This window comes from Ictidomys tridecemlineatus, chromosome 7 (assembly GCF_052094955.1).
Source record: "Ictidomys tridecemlineatus isolate mIctTri1 chromosome 7, mIctTri1.hap1, whole genome shotgun sequence".
NCBI classification, from domain to species: Eukaryota; Metazoa; Chordata; class Mammalia; order Rodentia; family Sciuridae; genus Ictidomys; species Ictidomys tridecemlineatus.
This window is the reverse complement of record NC_135483.1, coordinates 65,288,286-65,312,868: the sequence shown is the minus strand read 5'-3', so window position 1 is coordinate 65,312,868 and position 24,583 is coordinate 65,288,286. Positions and strand designations below refer to the sequence as shown.

At 31.8% G+C, this 24,583-nt stretch overlaps 1 long non-coding RNA gene across 16 annotated transcripts in view; it reads left to right on the top strand.

The window, feature by feature from the left end:
* LOC110597889 (uncharacterized) overlaps window positions 1-24,583 on the top strand; it is a 437,292-nt gene that overhangs the window by 373,318 nt on the left and 39,391 nt on the right. For 15 of the 16 annotated variants that reach the window (XR_013423960.1, XR_013423959.1, XR_013423974.1 and 12 more), the window contains 2 exons: window positions 5,636-5,761; window positions 23,117-23,296. This is a non-coding gene — a long non-coding RNA (uncharacterized LOC110597889). The remainder of the gene's footprint in view (window positions 1-5,635; window positions 5,762-23,116; window positions 23,297-24,583) is intronic. The other variant, XR_013423965.1, reaches the window with a different exon arrangement.

The following is a 24,583-nucleotide window of genomic DNA, read 5'->3' as shown; positions in this document are numbered from 1 at the left end:
ACCTTTAGTATAATAAAATTTAAGAAAATTGCTTATTTTTTTAGATTAGTTTTCTCATTTGTGAAATGAGCATATCATAGTAATTGAATTATAAGGTTTTCATGATGATCAAATAATGCAACATACATACACAGAGCACTCAGAACATTTAAGGCCAATATAGCATAAATGATATACTGTAAACACACAGCTTTCAATATTGTTGTAGGCTATAAAAGTTCTTTCTGGAATTCCTCTATCCCTTTTTTGGATTCTATCTGGAAATAGAAAGTCTCTCTGAGTTGCTTAGGGCCTTGCTAAGTTGCATAAGCCTCTTGCCTTGACCTCCTGAGTTGCTAGGATTACAGGTGTGCACCACCACCACCACACCCAGCGCTTAATATTTCTTAGCATTTTTAAATCTCATTTTTAAAAATGGGAATAATAATGTATATTGTTTTCAACATGAGTCATGTGAATGCTAAATGAAGTTGAGTTAACTCACGGGTCTTATGTGCCTAAACCTGACATACATTAAATACAGATGTGTGTCAGTCTTTGGTGTTGTTCTTTTTATTCATAATTTCTTTAGTTTATTTTTAGTTCAAAATAAACTTTTCAACAGTCTTGCAAATACCCCTTTATTTCCTTCACTCTTTTCTGGTATATGCTTTTGTGCTATTTAACATATATGGGTTTTACTTTATTTTTTATACAGGATGAGGTTAGAATATTAAATATCCCCATCATTCTAAGTACTTTTAAAGCACATCACTGAATATTATTTCTTCCATCTTGAAATGTTAATTTCACTAAATACCTAATTCTTTAAAATAATAGTAATTTCTGTGTGATCTAATTATTCTGAGCTTTTGAAATATCTTTTTATACTTCAGGATCAAAGTCTTTTAATTATGCAAGTTTTGTAATATGTTTAATTATGTAACAAGACCAATTTTATCCTATCCCACACATAGATATGAAGACCTGAGTTCTGAGTCCAATCTACGATGCCATTTAACTGAATCATATAAAGAACAATTAATTGGAAGACTTCATCTTGGCTAGAGGACTTAAATAGAAAAGGAAAGGAAAAGAGAGGACAGAGAGGTATTCAAATTTGTCATAAGCGCATTAGGTTAAATGGAGGAAAGCAGGAACATAGAGAAGAAAGACGAGATGTGAGTCCAAGAATCAGAAGTTTACTCAGAGTAAACTACAAAAGTCAAAGATAGTAGCATGGCTTTAACATTGGCAAATGAAGAGCAATTCAAAATGCTGAGAACACCTGACACTGATTTTGCACCTGCTGCTTATTTTTAAGAAGTTCACTTTTGTTTGTACCTGTTCATTTTTCCAGTTAAACATTAGAATCCTGGCTTTTCCAATCTATTTGCCAAACAGATTTCTCAATAACTTAACCTTTCTCACTCTCTGTGTTCTTATATACAAGATAGGAATAGTCAAGTCTCCCTTAGGGATCCTTGGGTATAAAAACACAAATCCTAGGAATTGGTAATTACAACCCAAACTACTCCAACATGGGAGTACATCTTTCCAATTTCATTGTTATTTTTTGAACTACACAAATAAGCCTGAATCTTAATCAAAATGATATGAGTAACTGAATTAGTTAAAAAGGGTGAAGAATTAATTTTCCCTGAATCCTTTATGTTTAAGATTATAATCCCTTCTTCTCTCCGATGCCTACTTCCATTGCTAGTCCATATTGCAGAGATCAGTGGCCAAATCCAGAGCCATGATGCTACCCAGTACAGACAACCCTCAGAGAATTAATTGCTTGGACTTGCCGATGAGTAACTCACAGGGGCCATTTTGAATAAAAATTTTCTGGAAATGTCAAAACTTTAAAACTAAGCCTAAGACACTATTGGTGTTGCCTGAGTCAGGAATCCCAGGTCCTCCTCCTCATCAGGACTTCAGCCCCTGGGTTTCCTCTCTTGACTTCTCTGCATGGTTCTCAAGTCAAGCTATTCATTTCCCACTGGCATGGAAAGAAGAGGCACAGGATGAGAAGCTAGTCAGTGTAATGACTGTGGTATTCCTCTTCTAACTGTATTGTTTTCATTAAAAATAAAGAGAGCACTTTTAGGTTTGTTTTCATCAAAGCTATAAGGAGAAAAACTCACCTGGATTATTTACAGGGGAAGAGGGAGATCAGTGGTTCTGTGGACAGCTGAAGCCCACAGTGATGAGAGTCTGTGCAGAGGGTCCTGGGAGATCCTCTTGTGGGTGACGATGGCCCTGTAGTTATGGAATGTAACTAGGAAGGCAAGTTGTCATTTATCACAATGAATACTCCTGGATTCATCACAATGAATAAACTCTAAACCCTTGAGTGAGTCCTGGCCACTGTGGAAATGGAAGTGAAAAGTACAGGGCTTGACCATCAAGTTCATTATTATAACTTTTGGCTTAACTTCAGATCAAGTTCTTCTCCTACAAACACAAGTACCCTGATGGAGGATTCATGCCAAAGCTCCACTTATCTGTTTAGACAACAATGTTGCAGAGCATATTTTAGAAATAGTTTAGAATGGTTACCAACAAATGTTGTTCTTCACGTATTAGCGAATGTTCTAATACAGACTCAGAACTGTGCCAGATCAACACACCAAATGCTTTTCTCCTGCTGACAGGGAGTGATGTTGTTTCGTTCTGGATCACAGTTTAAAATTTGAGGCCTAATTTTACCTTTTAAATAATAGGGTCTGGGTATGGGGAGTAGGGTTTTCTCTTTCTGATCTAATAGTCATTTGAACAGTCAAAACTTAAAGGACAAAATAACAAATACATTTTTATTAATGTGAACTGATCCTGTAAAGGAAAACATTAGTCACTTTTATTCTGTGTCTAAGATTTTCTATGTGTAACAAGAAGAATATAACATCATTCTTATAAACATAGAGGTTTACTTAGTTAACACATTACTATGTGAAGAATGAGAAATAGGGCTGGGGATATGGCTCAGTTGGTAGGTTGCTTGCCTTGCATGCACCAAGTCCTGGGTTCAGTCCCGCAGCATCACCAAAACAAAACAAAAACGAATGAGAAACAATTTTTCTTTATGAGAAAAGATTAAAATGACTGATAGTAAACAAACACAAGACATATATAACCAAAATGATCTAAACAATTTAAGAAGGAATGCAAAATCTATCAAAGTGATCAATGATAAAATTGATAATATAGTATGTTTACTCACACTGAGGACTGAATCATTTGGTCATGTCTTGAAATGTATGCATTCTTGGCAATAAGTTTTATATTAGCAAACAGGTTGTGTTGGAAGCCTATGTTCTTTTAATGAAAGTTTTACTCTAAACTGATGATCTTCTACAGCAGAGGTAGTTTTTTATTCTATTGAGCTCTAATAGGGGATATATTTGAGTAAAATGCTACTGCATCTGAAAAATTTTATGAGATTTTTGCATTTAAAAAAAAATGTTTCCATTCTGTTTTCATGGATGTTGGATGTTACCTTGTAAACACTTTGGAAAAGAAAAGATTTTATTTCAAACATGAAAGTATTTATTGAGTACCTACTATGTGACACTCAATGTGCTAAATGCTATTACATACCCCACTTGATCTGAATGAACAATAGGACATGTTTACAAGTGAAAAGACATGGACAAATGTGTCTAATTGTGCCTTTTCAAAGATGCAATGGGGCAGTAATGTATTTGAGTTCTGAACTAATCAATCACCTGAGAACATAAGGCGAATTTTGATTAGTCTCATGCTCAGAAACCTCTTTCAGAATTTGCAAGCTTTACTATATATTGGAATTCCAAATATCATGCTGCTTTTCCTACCTTTGTTCTTCTGCACTGATAGTTTTTAAAATGAAAGCCCTAATCTGTATTATATAGGATCATTAATTTCTGCATTTTACACTTGAGCAACAGCACTCTGATTATCTGCTGCAATGAAAGGTAAGCAGCACTGCTTTTGCAGACTTAATTACCTACTGCAGGGCCTTTCTTCTCACGTTACCACAAACAGTCTGGAAATGGGGTCAAAAGCATGATTAGAAACCAAATTAGCCACTGAATCCAGAAAACAAACATGGAAACAGATCCAATAAGCCTCTGTGATACAAAAATCAGTTTCCTCTCACACCTGAGTTTATCCAGAGGGTCAATCTCATGTTCCTTCCAAGAACAAGGATATGTAGCAAAAAGATCTTCAGTAACTTTTAGATCTGAGAAATCAAATGAACTTAAGACATGGGAGGGGCATGGCCAGTCAGTCTAGACAACAGAATCTTTTAAAATGTTTAATTTATGGGTTATATAAATGCCAGTAAAATGCCCACATAGTTTTAAAAGAGAAATCAATTTTCAGAATTTAGCTTTTAAAAAAAAGGCAGAAAATATGCCATGTGTTGGTTTGTCAATTATTTTATTATGTTTAAAAAATTATCTTTGGTCCATATTATTTTTGTATCTGTTCTTTAATTATTTCATTATTTACCATTTTATGTGTACTTTCTAAAGCCTTGTTAATTGATACAACAAATCTTACATATTTTGTGTTTTTACTTAATCATACCCAGGTTCTTATCACAACCCTAAGGTGGCAAGAGAATTTAGAGGCATTTGCTAGCTACATGGAAAACAAAGATGTCTCCTACATGCAGATCTTTCTTCTCAGGGCATTTAATAGACAGTAATACAATTTTATACCAACAGTGAAATGCTGATCAATTTACATGCACAGAGATAATAGTGTTTACTTACACTATTGATAGGAACAATAAGATGATGATCTAACTTTTTAAAGATCATGGAGCAAGACAGCTATTGTATGAAAAAAATGCATAAAAGGCAACAGGGAAGCAAAGGAAAATGCAAGAAAATGTATTTAAGGAAAATACAAGAAAATGTCAGTAAAATTTACAATCAACATTAAGAGATCATTCAGTTCTGGTTGTAGTTTGCTAACCTGAATATATTGCACACAATTAAATGCAATTAGTCATGGCAGCTAAAGCTTAAAATATCAAATTGAATTTTTTTGTATAGGATGAATGTTTTAAAAAGTTATTGTTTAAGAAGATTTACCCATCAGTAAATAGTCTTGACTAAATCATCTGGCTCTACTTAAAATTTTTACTTATGTATTTCAGCAGCTATATTCCTGTACCATACACAGTCTCCACCATCACTAGCTCTATGAGTTACCTAAAACTCACCATTAAAAATATGGGAAAACCTAGATTTACTTAGAATAACTATTCCTTCTCTATACATTTCATTTTGTTTATCTAATCTGTTTAATCCAGTCATAATCAAGATGGAAAAGATTTTGCTCCCTAATGAAAATACCAGATCTCCTTTAACTAAAGAAAGGGTTGGACAATTATATAGTGACTATATGTGAAACATACAGAATAGGCGGAACAAGTCAGATCACAAATCTCTTCCTTTAATCAAAGTTCTTTCATTCTTTTCTTTTGTGGAATGTATATAGGGTTAGGGGAAGTTATTTTTTTCAACGTGAATTGTCCAATAATTGGGCGGATGCTTCCATTTTATAACTGTAGCCCTGAGTAAAGTAAAAACTGCAAGCTCACTGAATTATTTTTGAAACAACCTTAGAGATGACCTATGATTTTCTGACTTTTCAGAGGATACCAGTAAGACATAATGTCCAGGTATTATTGAACTGAGGATATTTTCAAGAAGAAAATGATCTCATTGTTACTTGCTCATTTTTCTAGAGCTATTTTCTCTCATCAACAGACCATTGTCCGGTGAGTATAATTTTGGAGCAAAGGAGCTTTATTGCCTATCCATGTTGAATAAACCTCTGCTACCTGCCTATTCTTATTTTGAGGAATAGTGGCACAAAAATTCAATCAGTTGATCAATATTTATTGTCTGCGGAGATGATTTATGTTTGGAGGATGTAAAAGATATAAAAGACCTCAAAAAAAAAAAAAACCTCCGATTCTAGTTGAAAGACTTAAAATGGTAACATTTGTAACACTAAATGCATTCAATAAGAGTGAGCAGTGGCGCTTTAGCAAAAGTATAAGTTTTGGAATTAAGTCCAGGAGAAATTGAATTTATCCTTTCCTTATGTGATACATGCTACCTTACACAAAAGAGAGGTTTGAGAGACTCAGTATTCTCACCTATATAATGAGGATAGAATTATCCAATTCAAAGTGATTTCGAGAAGATTGGAAATACTGCATTTTTACCACCTGGCATATGATATGTGCCAAGCACATGGTTGCTAATTATGATTATGATTGATTGCTCCCAGCAATCCTGTGTATAAAGCACATTGTATATAATGCACTTGCATGTGTTCTAGAAGCTATATATAAGGTGTTTTGGAAGGCAGAGAGAATGAGGCAGAAATGACACAGAAATTGTAGAAATCTCAACAAGTGGTGCTGAGGAAGCCAAGCAGTTATTTTGGAAACAGAATTAAAAAGCAAGATTTTTGTAGACAACATGAAGAATGATGCTTACCAATGATTTAGATATAGATACAAAGAGACTAGAAATACAAAATAAGCAGTATCCAACAATGTAAAATTGACAATGTTTGGCATTCAATCAAAGAATATCTTGCAAAGAAGTGGGAAAACAGTCCATAAAAAGGAAAAGGAAGTCTCCTCAGAATGGATATATTTGTTGGAATTAGCAAGATTCTGGATATTATTCAGATTAAATAATAAATTGCATTTCTAAATATGCCAAGGGATACTTAGGAAATGAAGTTTAAGGAAAAAATATGTTTTGAAAGCATGGGAATAGATCTAATAAAAGATTATTATATCAGAAACTAAAAATATTAAAGAATATCTAAATTGACTGAAGACTCTACTATGTATCGTGCATATTTATTAGAATATTCAGGAGCAATTTCTCCCTGAATTGATCTATAGATTTAATGCATTTTTAAATAAAAAAATTGGTAGACTAATTCTAAAATTAATAGAGAAACACAAAGGACAAACTATTTAACTTGCTGTGATGAAGATGAACAAGATGCCATAACTTGCTTTACCATATGTCAAGAGTATAGTTATTAAATGATTATATTAATACAGAGACAGCATACATAGCCCTGGAGGAAAACAGAAAGCTGAAAATTACAGCCAGAAATATATGAAAACTTAATTTATATCAAAGGTAGAATTGCAATGTGGTGGAAATAGGAAAATCATTTAAATGATGTTGTTCCAATTAGTTGTCCACATGGGTAAATCATTAATTCCAATCCCCATCTCACAATATATACAAAAACTAATTTCAGGAGAATATTTACATAAAAGTCAAAATAATAAAGCTTCTTAAATATACCATAATCATCATTAACAGTGGGTAAGAAAGCATTTTTTAAATGAGACATTATTCACAAAAGAAATATAATGAATAAGAGTATGTTAAAATTAGAAATTTATATTCACAAGTAAATGAAAAAGCAAATAACAAGGTAGAAATTTTAGCACATAATTCAGAGACTGATATCTAAGGTACATAATCTTTTTCAAGTTATTAATAAAAGGTCACACAATGAAATAATATACAAAAGACTTGTAAACTGGCACTCCACCAAAGAAGATATCCAAATGGAAAATGAATAGATGAAAAATGTTCAGCTACATTTATTATTAGGGAAATATGATTTAAAAGCACAAAGAGATATCACTACACACCTTCTAAAATACCTAAAATTAGAAAGATGACATTAAAAACATTGGTGGAGATGTGGAACAACTGATAATCTCACACACTAGTAGTGGTGATATGAACTGATACAATAATTTAGAAGAACTATTGAAAGAATCTTAAAATTTAACATATGTATATCTTAGAAGTCAGCAGTTGTGACCTGTATTGTATGTGCAACAGAAATGGGTGGAAATGTTTAGCAAGAAATATGTACAAAAATATTCAGAAAAGATAGTTGTTAATAGAAATACACTCAACAGTAGCATAAATAAATGTATTACTTTATGGAACAGAACTAAGTAATGAAATGAATGAAATTTGTCCACTATAATAACATGGTTGAATTTTACAAACATCCCAATGAGTGAAAGAAGCAAGGCAGAAAAAAGTATTTATTCTTGTTATGTGTATGCCCCTCCAATATTCATATGTTGGCATTTAAGATCTCAAGTGATGAAACTAAGAGGAATAGCTTTGGGAGGAGAATAGGTATTGTGGGCCCCACCAGCATCATGGGCTCCATACAAACAGGGGCCATCTTGGAAGCAGAGATCCGCTTTCTCCAGATATCAAATCTGATGGTGCCTTGATCTTGGACTTTCTAGTCTCCAGAACAGTACAAAATAAATTTCAGTTTTTTTTATAAATTACCCAGTGTCAGTTACATTGTTATAGAAGAATGAATGGACTAAGATAATACTATATAATTTTAACTATATATAGTCCAAAGCAAGTAAAAGCTCACTACTATAAGTATGAGGGAAAAAAGAATCTATTACCTATGGCCAGGCAAAGTCCCATGTGAAAGGATTAGAGGAAACACTACTCCAATCTGACACAGGGCAAGGAATCAGGACCATTCACATCAATCAGATGAGATAAACTCATAATTCACAGGGATTTGGGTGGAGTACCCAGAATTTTGTCTCAATACAAAATACTTAACCAGGAATGCTTAACCATAGACTTTACTCTGAACATGCCTACAGGATCACGAAAGCAAGAACCTAAAGGCTAAAACTTTAAATAACATAACTGCCTCTCAGAACAAAACTCAAGACATTTTTTTTAAAAATACAAAACTTCCTACACCCAACAGTGTAAGATTCATAATGTCTGGCATCCAATTAAAGATTACAGGCATGCAAAAGAGTGGGAAAACACAACCAATAATGAGAATGATCAATGAATCAAAGCTGTCCCAGAACTGACACAGATGTTCAAATTAGAGGCAAATTACATAAAAAGAGATATTATAACTGTATTCCAGTGATCTGTAAGACAACATCAAGGAAACTAACACATATGTAGTTCCAGTTTCTGAAGAAGAGAGAATGGAAAAATTTTGAAGAAATATTTGAAGGAAAAAAAAAGTAGCTGAAAACTCTCCACACTCAATGAAAACTATAAACCCACATATCCAAAAAGCTCAATGACTCCAAAACAAAAGATACACAGAGGAAACTATATTAAGGAACATCGTGATCAAATTGCTCAAAGCACATTACAAACAAAATTTGAAAAGCAGCCAGAGGCAAAATGATTACTATACACAGAACAAAAAAAGATGGATAACAACAAATTTCCTGTGGAACCAAGCAATCTTTGAACTGGAACAAGATTTTAAAGTACTAATAGAATAAAACTGTCCTAGATACTGAAAGTGTATACATATCATACATATAGATATTTCCATTTTCCCAAAATAAACAGCATACTTCCCAACCCTGCCATTTCCACCCAAACCATTAATCTTATTTCAGTCTCTCAAGATTTACCTATACTGAACATTTTATTTAAATGGAATCATGTACTATTTGTTCTATGTCAAGCTTTATTCACTTAGCATAATATTTTCAATGTTCACTCATGTAGCATTCATCAATAGTCCATTCTTTGTTTCCCTAGTAACAAATGATATGTATATAGCATCTTATGTTGTGCTTATTGGCCATTCATACATGTTCCTTGGAGAAATGTCTATTCATGCCTGTGCCCATTTTTAAGTTGAGTTGCTTGGTTTTCACTGTGGCATTGTGTCAGAATTCTTTAAGTATAATAATGCTAAGCCTTTATTACATATGTGATTTACAAATGCATAATTCTATTCAGTGGCTTATTGTCTGGTAATGTTCTTTGAAGTACAAGTCTTATTTAATTTTTTATTGTAAAGTTTGCCTGGTATTTTTCTTGCTCATGTTTCAATGTAAAATTCCCTTTAAAAATGAATATATTTTTATACACATAGAGGATCAACAGTAGATTCGACCTTCAAAAATATTTGAAGTTCTTTAGGCAGAATGAAAATGACATTTGAAGGAAACATGGATCCACACAAGGCAACAAAGACCAGAAATGGTCCTAGTATGTATGACCATACAATGTTTTAGCCTAATAATTCAAATTCTACAAAATTAACTGCATAAAATAATGACAATAATTTATTATGAGGCTTATAATGCATGTATAAACAAAATATATAATAACAACAGGTTATAAAACAGTAGAAAAGGAAAAATATAATGTTTGTATATGAAGTGGTATAAGCCACTTAAAGACAGACTGTGCCAAGCTAAAGCAAACACTAGTTTCAAAGCAGGGCTATAGCTGATAGTCTGTCAAAGAAAATACATGAAATAATAAGAAATAAACAGTTATAATGAAGACAGGAAAAGTAAAAAGGGAAATAAAGAAAAGATGGGTGCCGCAGTCTGGCTGGGCACAATTCAGGAGCCACTTGTCAAAAGAAACTAACTTTATTTTTAGAACTACAAACGCCAAACAAAACAGCTCCTCCAGAAAGAACCCTCAGAGCCCAACTGCCATCACCGGCTTCCCACAAGCCTCTCACCCCCACCCCAGCCTCTCCACCTCCTACAGTCCTCCTGCTCTTGAGGCCGATTGGCTAGGGCACATGGGCGGAGCCAAAGAAGTCCCCCAATAAGCAGCTCCGTGGTCTGAAAGGGCAGGGAAACAGCCCAATGAACATCACCGCAGAAGAGCCAATCAGCTAGAGGTTGCTGGGGCCGCTGTGAGCCAATCATCAGCCGGCAGCTGGAAGTTTGCTGGCAGCTGGAAGTTTGCTGGGGCCCCTTTGGCTGTGGCTCTCAACAGATAGGCAAATGCAAAACCAAATAAGAGGACAATACCTAATCTAGGCTTATGAATAGTCACATTAAAAGTAAGGAGTCTAAACACAATAGAATTCAGAAATAGCTTGGATACTCAGCTGAAGAAATTCTGCTGCCTACAAATCATGAACTTTAAATATACTTAGATTAAAAGTATAAGGGCACAAAAAGATATGTTATGTAAATAAAATTCAAAAGAAAGTTCTAGTGGTTAATATCTCAAAAAAGCAAGACTCAAAACAAAAAAAAATTGTCAGAGACAAAGTTTGGCATATGATAATGATAAAGTCAAATTATCAAAGGGTCATAAAAACTTTAATGTATTTATTGGTAATAATGTCACTTCAAAATTCATGAAGTAAAATATGACAAATTAAAAGATAAACCAGACAAATTCAAAGATGTCAATATTCTTTTTTCAATACTTTATATAATGAAAAAACAGAAAAACAGTAAGAACGTAGAAGATTTGAATGATACTAAGCCAATTTAACCTAATTGGCACTTATAGAACCTACACACACTAGGAGAAAACACAAATGTATTTAGAAAGTTTATTAAGAGAAAATATTTCTAAGCCTCATAACATGTCTCAGTAAATTTAAAATGACTCAAGTAATGTGATATATGATGCTTAACCACAGTGAAATAAAACTATTATGTGAGTAACTAGAAACGAAGGAAACTTTGGAAATCAACAAATATATTTAGAAATTTAAAAACATACTCCTAAATAACATGATGTAAAGAAGGTATTAAAATGGTAATTTAAAACTTTTGAACTGGATGAAAGGAAAATACAACATACCCAATTTTTTGAAATTTCACTAAAAAAAGTAATTTGGAAGAAATTTATAGCCCTAAATGCCTGTAAATTTCTATAAATGAGTTTATAAATTTCTATAAATGAAAGAAAATGTAAATTAATTACTGTGGCATTGGCTTTGAGAAACTTGCAAAAGAACAAATAAATTCCAAAATAATCTATGAGAAGGAAATATTAAGGTTTGAACATAAATTAATGAATTAGAAAAAAGAAAACTAATAGGAAATAAATTAAACCAAAATAGTTTTTTTGATAAAACATTACAATTTGTAACTTTTTATCAGAAGTGCATGTAAGCATGTACATGCACAGAGAGAGACATACACACACACACACACACACACACACACACACAGGTGTGTGGGGGGAAGAAAAACATAGGAGAAAGGACAAATTGACAAATTGTCAATCAAGAAAGATAGATGTGATATCACTTGAGGTTGTATAGTTATTCTAAGGCTTATGAGGAGATCTTAAGAAGAATGCAATGCCTTTAAATTCAAGAACTTTGTAGAAATGGACCAATCTCTAGAAAGACAAAACTATCACAGCTAACTCAAAAATAAATTTATAATCTGAATAGTCTTGTACCTATTACAGAACTCAATTTTTTGTTTAAAATGTTTTCATAAAAAAAAAATCTAGGCAGACAGAGTTTTAAGTAAATTCTGTCCTCTTTTTAAAGGAGAAATAATTTAAATTCAACACAAACTATTCTAGAAAATTGAAGAAGAGAAAATATTTCCCATTCTGCTCTAGGAAATTGCCATTACTCTCATCCCCAAACTAGAAAAGGCATTAGAAGAAAAGGTTATGGCAGACCAATATCGATTGTGACAATATTGAAAAAAATTAAACAAAATTTTAGCAAATAAAATGCAATAATATGTAAAAATAATGATATAGCTAAGCACAGTAGTACACACCTGTAATTCCTATGGCTTGGGGGACTGAGGAAAGGAAGATTGCAAGTTAAAAGCCAGCCTGAGCAACTTAGCAAGACCGTATCTTAAAAAAAAAAAAAATTATAAAACCAAAAACAGACAAAAAAGTGTGTGTGGGGGGTGCTGGGGATATAGCTCAGTATTTGAGTGCCCTGGGGTTCAATCCCTGGTTAAAAAAATAATAATAATAATACATAATGATCAACTAGTGTTTATCCTTGGAATGCAAATTTGGATTTACATTTGAAAATCAATCAGTATAATTCAACATGTTAAAAACGAAAAAAGAATATTACCCTCTCAATAAAGGCAGGAAAAAAATCATTCAGAAAAATTTAACATTCTTTCCTGATAAAATCTCTCAGAAAATTAGGAATAGAGAGGAATTTCTCAAATGGATAAAAACCCTACAACCAAGCTTATACTTAGCATAGGAGGACTGATTGATTTCCCTCAGAGATGAACAATATAAAGATGAGAACTCTCACTGTTTCCTAGCCTGTGCAGTAAGTCAAGAAAAAGAAAAAAAAAATGTGTCTCAATTGAAGCAAATCTAAAACTGCCTTTATTAATAGATAGCATTGTCTCTTCAGAAAATCCAATGAAATTGACAAGAAAGGTACCAGAACTAATAAATGAATTTATCAACATTGAAAGATACAAAGTCAATACATAAAAATCAAATGTTTTATTTAATTGATGTAAAAAATTTGAAAATTAAAGATTTAAAATTTTAGTTACAATTCTATCAATACTATATGAATTCTTAGGAGTAAGTCTAACAAAAGCATTACAAGATCTGTACACTGAAATCTAAAAATCATTCCTGAGAGAACTTAAAGACTGAAATAAGTGAAGGGGTATACCATATTTTTGACCAAAAGACCCAATGTTGTTAAAATGTCAGTTTTCCTTGAATTGATCTTCAAATTAAATGTAATTTTAATAAAAATATCTGAAGTATTTATTTTGTACAAAGAAAAGTTTAATTCAAAAATTATATGGAAATGTAAACACCAAAAATAACCAAAAATACTTTAAAAGGGGGAACAAAGACAGTTGGAGGGCATACATTACCTGACTTTAAACTTGATAATGCTGCTCTGTGGTATTGGCACAAAAAATATACATATTGATAAATTAAACAATAAAATCTAGAAATATAACCACTTATGAATATACAAATGATTTTTTAAAGTACAAAGCTAATTTAGTGGAGAATGGTTCTTTTAAACAAATATTTATAGAGCATTTGAATCTCCACATACAAAAAGAAAAAAAACTTTGATCCATACCACATAGTAGCACTATTTACAACACTCTGCAAAATGGATCACAAGACTAAATATAGAAATCAAAGACTTAAAAGTTGTGGAAGAAAATAGAAGACCTTTCTTTGTAAGGTCATTGGTTAGGCAAAATTTTTCTTGGATAAGTTACCAAAACCACAAACCTTTATATGATAATCTGATAAATTGAACTTCATAAAAATTTAAAAACATAAACTTCTGTTCTTTAAAGGGTAATCAAGAAAATGTATACACAAGCAAGCTGACTGGGAGAAAATATTTATAAAGAAATATCTGAAGAGGAATTACAAACAGAATATAAACAATGTCTCAAAAGTCAATGATAAGAAAATAAGCAACTGATTTAGAATTAACCATACTGTTTGCTGGATAGATATTTCACCGAAAACAAAGAAATGGCACGTGAAAAGTTTCTGATCATAATTAATCATAAGGGAAATTCAACACAAAGAGATATCATCATATACCTATCAGATGGTTAAAGTTAAAATAAATATCCATTCCAAGTGTTAATGAGAATATGGAGGAACTGGAACTCTCATACATGCTGATGGGAATATAAAGTTGTACAACCATTGTGGAAAAGAGTTTGGCCAAGTATTTCTTAACATAAAATATAAAACTATCATATGATCCAGCCATTCCATTTCTAGATGTTTATGTAAGAAAAATGAAAGCATATATATACACAAACATCTACATATGAATGTTCATATTGGCTTTATATATAATAGGCAAAACCTGAAAGTATCCTAAATGTCCAATAAAACAGGAACAAATGTACACATTAAAATTGGAATTACTTACAAATGCTTCAAAATCTGTTATTTTCAAAATATTTATTCTAAGCTAAAGAAGCCAGAAAAAAATGAAAACATTGTGTGGATTCATTTTTTACAGAAAGCAGGTCTTTGCTTGCTCGGGAATAGGAAGCAGTGAGAGGCAAGAAGGACTAGAAAGGTCATAGAAAACCTTTTGGAGATAGTAGATATGTTCATTCCATGATATGATTGTGATTTCAGCAGATATATACATACATATGTGAAAATTTGTCAAATTGTACATTATATTATGAGAAAATTGTTGTATACAAATGATTTTTAGAACTATATCTCAATAAAGCTATGAACATTTAACTAAGGCTCACTATTAGGTTTAGAGAAATAGAACAGAAAAAAACTGCATAAGGCACAGATCTACAAGAAAAGCAAATTACAAAGTTTAAATGAAAAATATGTAATTTTATATCTAATACATGTGATCACATTATATAATTTAATTCAGTTTTTAAAAAGAAGACCTCAGAGGTAATATCTGTGTACTTCAATAAATTAAACGCCAGATCTGGGACTATAGGATTACTTTAAAATTTTTCAAATATTCACTCCAAATGAACTATAACTTTCGTACATCTATGTGTGCCAAATCATTTGGCATTAAATAAATGAAGGCAAACTTTTTAAAAATGAATGGAAAAAACTCAACGATATTGTCTTAGATCTGCATCTTTATCAAAATATCATAAATTTGGTGACTTAACATTTATTTCTCACAGTTCTGGAGGTTGGAAGTCTGATATCCTGGGGATGGCTAGGTAGGGCTCTTGGTGAGGACATTCCTCCTAATTTGTAAACAGCCATCCTAATGTTGTGTCCTCATTTTTTAATTCTTTGGTCTCTTATAAGGAAATTGATCTCATTCATGAAGACTACACCTCTCAAAGTTTCTGCCTCCAAATACCATTACTGGGAGTTTGGAATTCAGGTTAAAAATATTGGGGAGACCATTATTTAATAGAGACCATTCAGTCTATTGCAGAAACATCATTATATGGCAGATTTTTATACACAGTTCTTAGTTTTAGGCAAGTTAAATAAATTGCATCACACATAAAACAGAGAATCTAAAGTAAGTAATTAATAATATGAATCTAACGAACATGGACCCAATTCTATAATATCCTAAGTTAAAAAAAAGCTTTTCATTTAATTACATTATAACTTCATCATAATTTTGCTCAGGAAAACCCTAATAAGCTCCCCAAAGTAGATATCATATAAAGTATGCTTTTAATGACAATTTAACAAGGCTGGAAATGTTTCTTTACAAATAGAGAGAAACAGCTCAACAATTTCAAAGTTTAAAGTACTTTTAAAAATATCTTACTTCCAAAAATAAATAATGATCATAAGCACATATTTAATTATTATCTTATAAATTATTAGCTTTATATTCACAGTCATCTGATTTTTAGCTAAGTTTTCCAGGAAAGATTCTATTTGGAAGGGATAGTCTTCAATTGTAAGTACATAGGAAATAGAACATGTGCATATCAAAGATTCACTTAGGCCCTAACCTCATACCATATACAAAAATCATATGTTCTAACTTAGACTATGAAATTTCTAGAGGACATGGATGAAAATTTTGTGATCTTAGATTAAACATGTATTTCTTAGAAATTACATATATTAATAAAGTGGACTTCAAATCAAAATTAGAAGGGATAAAGAAAGACATTTCATACTGCTTAAGGGAATCACACATCAACAAGATGTAAATAGTTATGCCCCAAACAATGGAGCATCTACATATATCAAACAAATCCTTCTAAATTTGAAGAATCAAATAGATCACAACACAATAATACTGGGTAACTTTAACACACTTCTCTCACCAATGTACAGATTTCCCAAACTAACTAAACAAAGAAACTATAGAACTCAATAATATGATCAATAATTTAGACTTAACAGACATATTGAATACTTCATCTATCAATGAGCAAATATACTTTTTTCACAGCAGCATATGGATCCTTCTCCAAAATGGACCATATGTTATGCCACAAAGCAAGTCTTTGAAAATACAAACAATTAGAGCTACTATGCTGCATTCTATCTGACCATAATGGAATGAAATTAGAAAACAATGATAAAATAAAAAAATAAAAGCTACTCCAACATCTGGAGACTAACTAACATGATACTGAATGATGCATGGATAACAGAAGACATTAGAAAAAATTCTTAGAGGAAAATGAGAAGACCAATACAACATATCAAAATCTCTGGGATAATATGAAAGCAGTGCTAAGGGAAAAGTTCATTGCATTAAGCTCTTTCATTTAAAGGAGAAAAAGTCAACAAACAAAAACCTGACATTGCATCTCAAAGCCCTAGAAAAAGAAGAACAAATCAACACCAAAGCAGTAAAAGAGATGAAATAATTAAAATCAGGCCTCAAATCAATGAAATTGAAATAAAAGAAACAATAGATATTGTAAAACTATATAATACTAAATATGAGCAAGAGTATGTGGTCTCAGAACTCTTCTTGCTATGAGAATGCTAAATGGTATAGTCCCTTTGAAAAATAATTTGGCCATTTTTTAAATGGTCCAACTAATCATAAAATAACCCAGCATTTTACCTAAGAAAAATGAAAATATATTTCCACACAGACTTATAAAAATGTTCATAGGAACATCACAATAGTAAAAAATTAGACATAATCCAAATGTGAATCTGTTGTTGAATGAATATGATATTCCTGCCATAGAAAATTATTCAGCCAAAAAAAGGAATAAGGTAGCAATAGACATTATGACAAGGATTGACATTGAAACTGTATTATTAATTGAAAGCTACAGACAGAAATACTACATACTATATGATCTAGTCTATATAAAATCAAATCTCTAAAATCACAAAGTAGATCATGAGTTTTAGGGCTAGAGATGGGTTTATTATTAATTGCAGTGGATAAAAAAGATAAGGTAATGGAAATACAAAACTGAATCATTATGATGGTTGCACATCTACATTTTGGTTAAAAATTAGTTTGCTCTCTACTTAAATAGGTGAGTTTTATGAATATTATGCTTTGCTTAAAATATTTGCAAAATCTGAAACTAAATTTATTATAAATCTAATAAAGTGGAGATAAAACTAGTATTCAACTATGACTACATGTATGTATATACATACTGCCACTGAAGTAGTGTATTTAGTATGTTTAAATATAGTACATATTTTATATAAAGTAATATAATCCTAAGTATTATAAAGTACATATAATATATACATATATATTAAATATATAAATATAAAGTTATTATATAAATAAATTTTTATATATAAAAATACATATAAAGGATACATAACATATACGTATAATATGTATATATTATATATGTGTATATTATATGTAATATATATTATAAAGTGTATATATATACATATATATAAAGTACATGTATAGTATATCAAAGAGGATTTTATAGAAATTTAATGTGAAATTAAATGTGCTTTTCCATACGGAGTAAAGCTAAGCCTGAAAATCATGAAATATGGGTTTAAGGGTACCATGACTTTATATGTATCTATATTCAGTCCATTTGAAGTTTTAAAAATCAATATACTCTACTTGTGTGTTTTAAAACAAAAAAAATCAAGAGTGAAGTTATTTTAAAATGTTACAGTTTTGAAGATTTTATGAGTCATCTAAAATTATATAATGCAAATATGAAATTTGGAAACATGACTTTTACTTAGAGTTGCAGGAATACATGAATCCATTTTTATTTCCTCCCTAACTCCTCTTAAAAATCAAAGTTATAAAAACAATAAAAATACGAATGTACAAAAGGTGTGCTGGGGGGATAAAAGAGAGAAAAGAGATGCTAAACATTTTTGGACTATAAATAAAGACTGAGTAATTCACACTGCTGGATAACGTCAAATCAGGTGTTTTCTAATAGAAGCATGGCAAATTACAAGAATGAACCTAAGAAACCCACCTAAGAATGTGAGATATGGCAGAAAATAAGGATGTGATTGCTGAAATATTATAGATTAAAAATAAAATGCTTAAATACCAAATCAGTTTAAATTATCTATATTAAATGCAAACAGATTCTAGAGGACTTCTCATTCAGTACGCCCTTTCCTCCATGACCAAAGATCATTCCATGAAAAATTTAAACTAGAGTGTCACCAAAATCTGAGATACCAGACTCTTTATAGGACAAAAGCTCTGTAGAAAAATCAGAGAGGTAAAGCAAAACTCTACATTAGGAACACCATTTCTCTCAGACCTTATGAATATGATTAGTCACGAATAATCACTTCTACCTCTTATCATAATGTACAATGTTGTTGAATATTTCTCCAGAGGATCTTTAAAGAGGGCCAATAGAAGTTTATCATGAAGGGAGATCTACCAAAAAATGACAACATTCACAGGGTTATGGGAACCAATCAGTTATTACTGGTTTGTGAGAAATAACTGTTTAATTTTCAGGAATTTTGGGAAACATTTGGAGTCAAGATGGTAGCTTGAAGCCAATCATTGTGGAAGTATTTACAATGAAAATCACGCATCCAATACAAATCAGGGTTTTATCCTCCCTGAAGAGTCGTCATTTGTTAATATTTTTAGTATATCATATGCAACATGTTGTTTTGAAACACGTATGCATCGTGTAATGGCTAAATAAAGCTAATTAATGTGCATTACCAAACAGATTCAGACACCCTTTTTGGGTGTTATGAGAACACTTACAATCTACTTTCTAAGCAATTTTCAACATTATAGTACATCCTTATTATCAATAGTCTTTATGTTGTACAATAGATCTTTTGATATTATTATCCAACTAAATTTTTGAACCTTTGACCAGCATCTCCCAAACAACACCAGTTTTCCTTATCTAGCCCCAGACAAATTTTTATCAGTATACCACTGACTGCCTCTCTAACTGGTTATTACTTCCTGGTTAATCATTTGATAAGGGGCTGGGCATGTGATTCACATACATGAAGCCCTGGGTTCAAACGCCAGCATATACATATGGTAAGCCACACACACATATTTTGGTATTTTACTCTGCATTGATCATTTTTCCTTTACTATAAGAAATAATGAGATGATGAGATTATAGGTTTATTTTGGCTCATGGTTTCAAAGGTTTGGTGCATCATGGCTGGAATGTATGGTGGAGCAAAATCACTTACCTCCTCACCCAGAAGCAAAGGAGAGACAGAGGAAAACTTAGAGCTCCACATCTCCTTCAAGGGCAGACCCCAAAGGCCTAACAGTCTCCCAGTAGGCTCCGCCTCCTAAAAGTCCCACTATATCCCAACAGCACTACTCTGACCACAAAGCCTTTAACATAAAAGCATTTGGGGAAAATTTGAAATACAAACCATATCATGCTGTTAAGTATGAGCAAATATCCATGATCCTTTGTAATCGGAGGAAACTCCTTCAGAAATTCAGACTGGTGGAAAAAACAGAATTTCTAATTACAGTTAAAATTTTCCAAAAAAAAAAAAGAAATGAAAATATATAAAGAAAAATATAAGTGTGAAAAACATTAAAGAACACACAGAAAGCAAGACAGAGTTTTTGAAATCTGATAACTGAAATTAAAAAAAGCCAATAAATGGACTATTAGATGCATTTGAAGAAATATCCCAGGAAGTACACCTAAATGTCAGGGGTAATTAAGACATGACTCCAGGGAATGCATCCTCTGACTAATAAGAGGGAACAAAGCACAGGCAGGGCTGAAAAACATCAGAGATAGCACAACTAAAATACCCAGAACTCTAAAACATGACTTTTCTTTGGAAAGGTTCACAGCAATAAATGAAACACATACATATACACATGACAAGGCATAGCACATAAATTTTCAGTGCTGTAGAAATAAGAAGAAAAAGAAAACAAATCTCTCTAAACTTGAGGAATGGAGGGCATAGGTTATATGAATAATTAAAAGAAAATATGAGTACAGTTTTTTAACTGCAGTTCTGGAAGTTAGAAGAAAGTAGAGTGATGTCATCATAATTTTTAAAGAAAATTGTGTTTTATATCATTCCAGACACAACCCAACTACTATCTGAACAGAGGTTAAGCATTTTAGATAGATGATATCTAAAAATATATTTACTACAAATCCTAATGAGCTAAAAACATAAAAAAGCAAACCCAGAAAAGGGGTATTCTGTCCAGAAAAGAAAAAAAATCCTACCCAGGAAAGAATGAATGGAATATTCTAGAAAGAAAGACAAAGCAGCTAACCTCAAATAATAAAGAGAACAGTTCCAAAAGGAATCAGGTCAATATTTGATAAATCAAGGAATAATATTATATTTACAAATAATGTTATATCATTACAAATAATGCTATATCATTTAGAATTATGGAGCTAAACAGCAGAAGACAGAAATAATATCAGTTGCAAATACTTGCCTCTATGGTTTGAGAGTGGGAACAAATAGGAAAGAGACATTTGTTTTCATTATAAGACCTGAAGAATTTTTTATTTCTAAAATAGATTTGTGAATCCTTTCACCAAAAATAAAACAAAATATTAATATCAGAATTCCACACCCATTTCTAAGTAAAACAACCTATGTTCCATTAATGATACATAAGGATAAAAGAGATACATCAGGGATATAGTATGGCATTCTCTGAAATTTGTACTTATTCTGAATCGGATCTTTGTTGCACCCTTACCATGGAACTGTGTAAAGTGAATACACAGTTCTAGTATACATGAGTTTCCATTATCATGGTACCATGCAAATCAGACTGCACTCACCAGTTTGAATAAATCATGTTTGGAAATTATTCATCATTATGGTTTAACTAATATTATATAAACATTTGTTTTTCTCCTTAATTCATGTGAACAGCAGTTTTAGAAATTTCTTTTGGAAATAAATTCCTTTAAGAATGTATAGGTCTTAGAAAAGGAACCATGTTAGATATATTTTGAGAAAGACTTCTAGAAGATTCCCGCTTTATCACTGGTACCAAAATATCTTTCTTTCAGGAATCTGCTGCATACAGTCCTCAGTAAAAACAGAGTACTTAGAAGTGCATTGGTGTGTGAAAATCAATTAAAAGCACAACTAAAATTTCAGAATTTTCTTTAATTTTGTTCCAGTTTTAGATGAGGGTTCAGGTCAATTCTTACTTCATCCCTATCAGTTCATCCATCATAAATTATAATTACCTTTATTCTAGCCCTTAATTACTTTTGCCAATAATCTATATAATATCCAAGATGATTTAAATAGTATTATCTAAAAGAAAATGTTTCATTCAGAGTGATTATTCAGTAAAGTTGATAACCACATTGTTTTCCCTACAGGAAAGGGGTACTTGTTCAGGATAAAGGGTTTTAACAGAAGCACAGGAAAAAAACCCCATGCTTCATTGATATAAAAATGCTGAAACCCATTACATTTCATTAAATAGGGTACATATGTGTGTGTGTAAGTGTGTGTGTGTGTGTGTATACACACAAATATGTATTTATACACATATATGTATATACACATATATGTATATACACACGTAAGCAAATATGAATAAATTGATCAATATTGAATTCAGATATTTTAAAAATATTATTCTTATGTTTTATAAAATAGTTACATTTTATGAATCCTTGTTACCTTTTTAATCAATTTTAATATGGAGTTTAAGAGTAATAGAAATACGATAATGTTTACAAATATGTACATCTCTGTCAATGCCACCATAATTGGTATATAGAACACTTCAAATTCATGTTGATTGTAGTCAACCACATTTCTGTCCACCCAAGCAACCATTGTTCTTCTACACTGTCATTATAGATTGTTTTGCCTGATCTAGAATATCATGTAAATGGAATCATAAAACATGCACTCTTTTTACTTCTGACTTCATAGTTGAACCCAATGCTTTTGAGGCTCATTTATGTTGTTGCCTGTATCAACAGTTCATTCTCTTTTGTTTGTGGACATTTGTGTTTTGATTTTCAGTAACCATAAATACAATGCAATGCATATCTGTATACAAGTTTGCATGTGGATACATTTTTAAATTTCTTTTATATACCGAGGAGTAATATTAATGGATCATATGATGAATGTATGTTTAACTTTCTAAGAAATTGTCCATCTTATTTCCAAAGTAGATGTTTTCATTTTACATTCCCATCTATAGCATATGAGAATTCTGGTTGCCTCTCATTCTTGCCAGTCCTTGTTACTGTTAGTATTTTAAATTTTAGCCTTTCTAATGTGTTTCATGGTAAGTCATTGAGGTTTTAATGTACACTTTTCTAATGAATGCTGATGACTAATGATATTTAGCATCATGTTATATATTTACTGGCCATCTGTTTACTTTTTTTTAGACTTGGTTCTGGGGATTTAACCACTACGAGGAATTTACCACTGAGCTACAGCTCCAAGCCTTTTAATTTTTTATTTTGAGACAGAGTCTCACTAAGTTCCATAGGATTTCACAGTGTTGCTGAGACTGACCTTGAACTTGTGATTATCCTATCTCAGACTTCAACCTTCTGGGATTATAGGTATGTGCCACTATATATTTTAGATAAAGTAATTGTTCAAATTGTTTGTACATTTAAAAAATTAAGTTGTTTATTTCTTACCATTGAATTATAAGACTTCTTCAACTTGTATCCATAGATACTTGGATATAATTTTGTTCTCAGTGTATATGCTGCTATCAATTTCTTCCTGTCTCTGACATGCCATTTTATTTTCTTAAAAATATATTTTTGAAGAGATGAGTTTAATGTTTAGAAGCCTGACAAATAATTTTTTTTTTCTTTACGTTTAGTACTGTCACTGTCTTCTTTAAGAAATCTGGCTAACCCAAGCAAAGATATTATTCTTTTTTTTCCATGCAATAATAGTTTTATAATTTCTATTTTCAAAGTATATTTTCTCGCTCGTGGTTCCTATCTTGGCATCCTGGAGACTCATGCATGCATAGACCACTTCATATTCAGCCAAAGACTTGAGGGGACATCAGTGCTGGTGTCTGGAGCCTTGACTCTAGGTCACTCCATTTTTTCCAGACTCTGATCCACAATGTCTGGCCCTCTCTGTCTCCATGCACTTCAATCTTTTTCTCTTCCACTTGGCTCTGTTTGAGGTCTCCCTCCCAGTGCCATAATCTTGAAAGGGCCTAAAGGTAGAAAGCTTGTAGTCCAAATTTTATAATTCTCATCCCTTTAGGATCATAGTCTGAAAACAGTTGTTCCGTATATTCTGTCCAGTTTCTTAAATTGTTCACAGTGGGAAGACAGGTCTGGTTCCAGTCACTCAGTCATGGCTACAAGTGGGAATCCTGTTATGATTTTTGACCACTCAGACAGGTGGGCTCCCAAATAAAACATATAAAACCTATGTTAGGGTAACCAACAAATATTCAAAATCACTGGATTTTCCCCAAATTTTACATTCTTAAATGAGAACCAGCAGTAGGAGGAGGAAACTGTGAACATGGTGGAGAGTTCAGAATATTTTCCAGGTAAGTTATTAAAAACATTAAAGGTTAAGACATTTATATTTCAAGAAAAGGTATTGAGTCATTATGTCTAATAAACCCACGGGGATTCTAATATGTGCAATATTACCAGGGAGCAATTTACTTGCTCTCCAAATAGTATCAGCATCATTTATAAACTTTCTAGCATTAGTCAACACTGTTATAACAGAGATATTAGGGCTGGAATGTGTTATTAGTTCTCCTTCACATGACATAGGATGGCATCCTGGAGTTACCAGAAGATGCGAGGCAGGGTTGTTGCTTCTGCTTTAAAGAAATTTTAAAAGCCTGAAATGCAAAG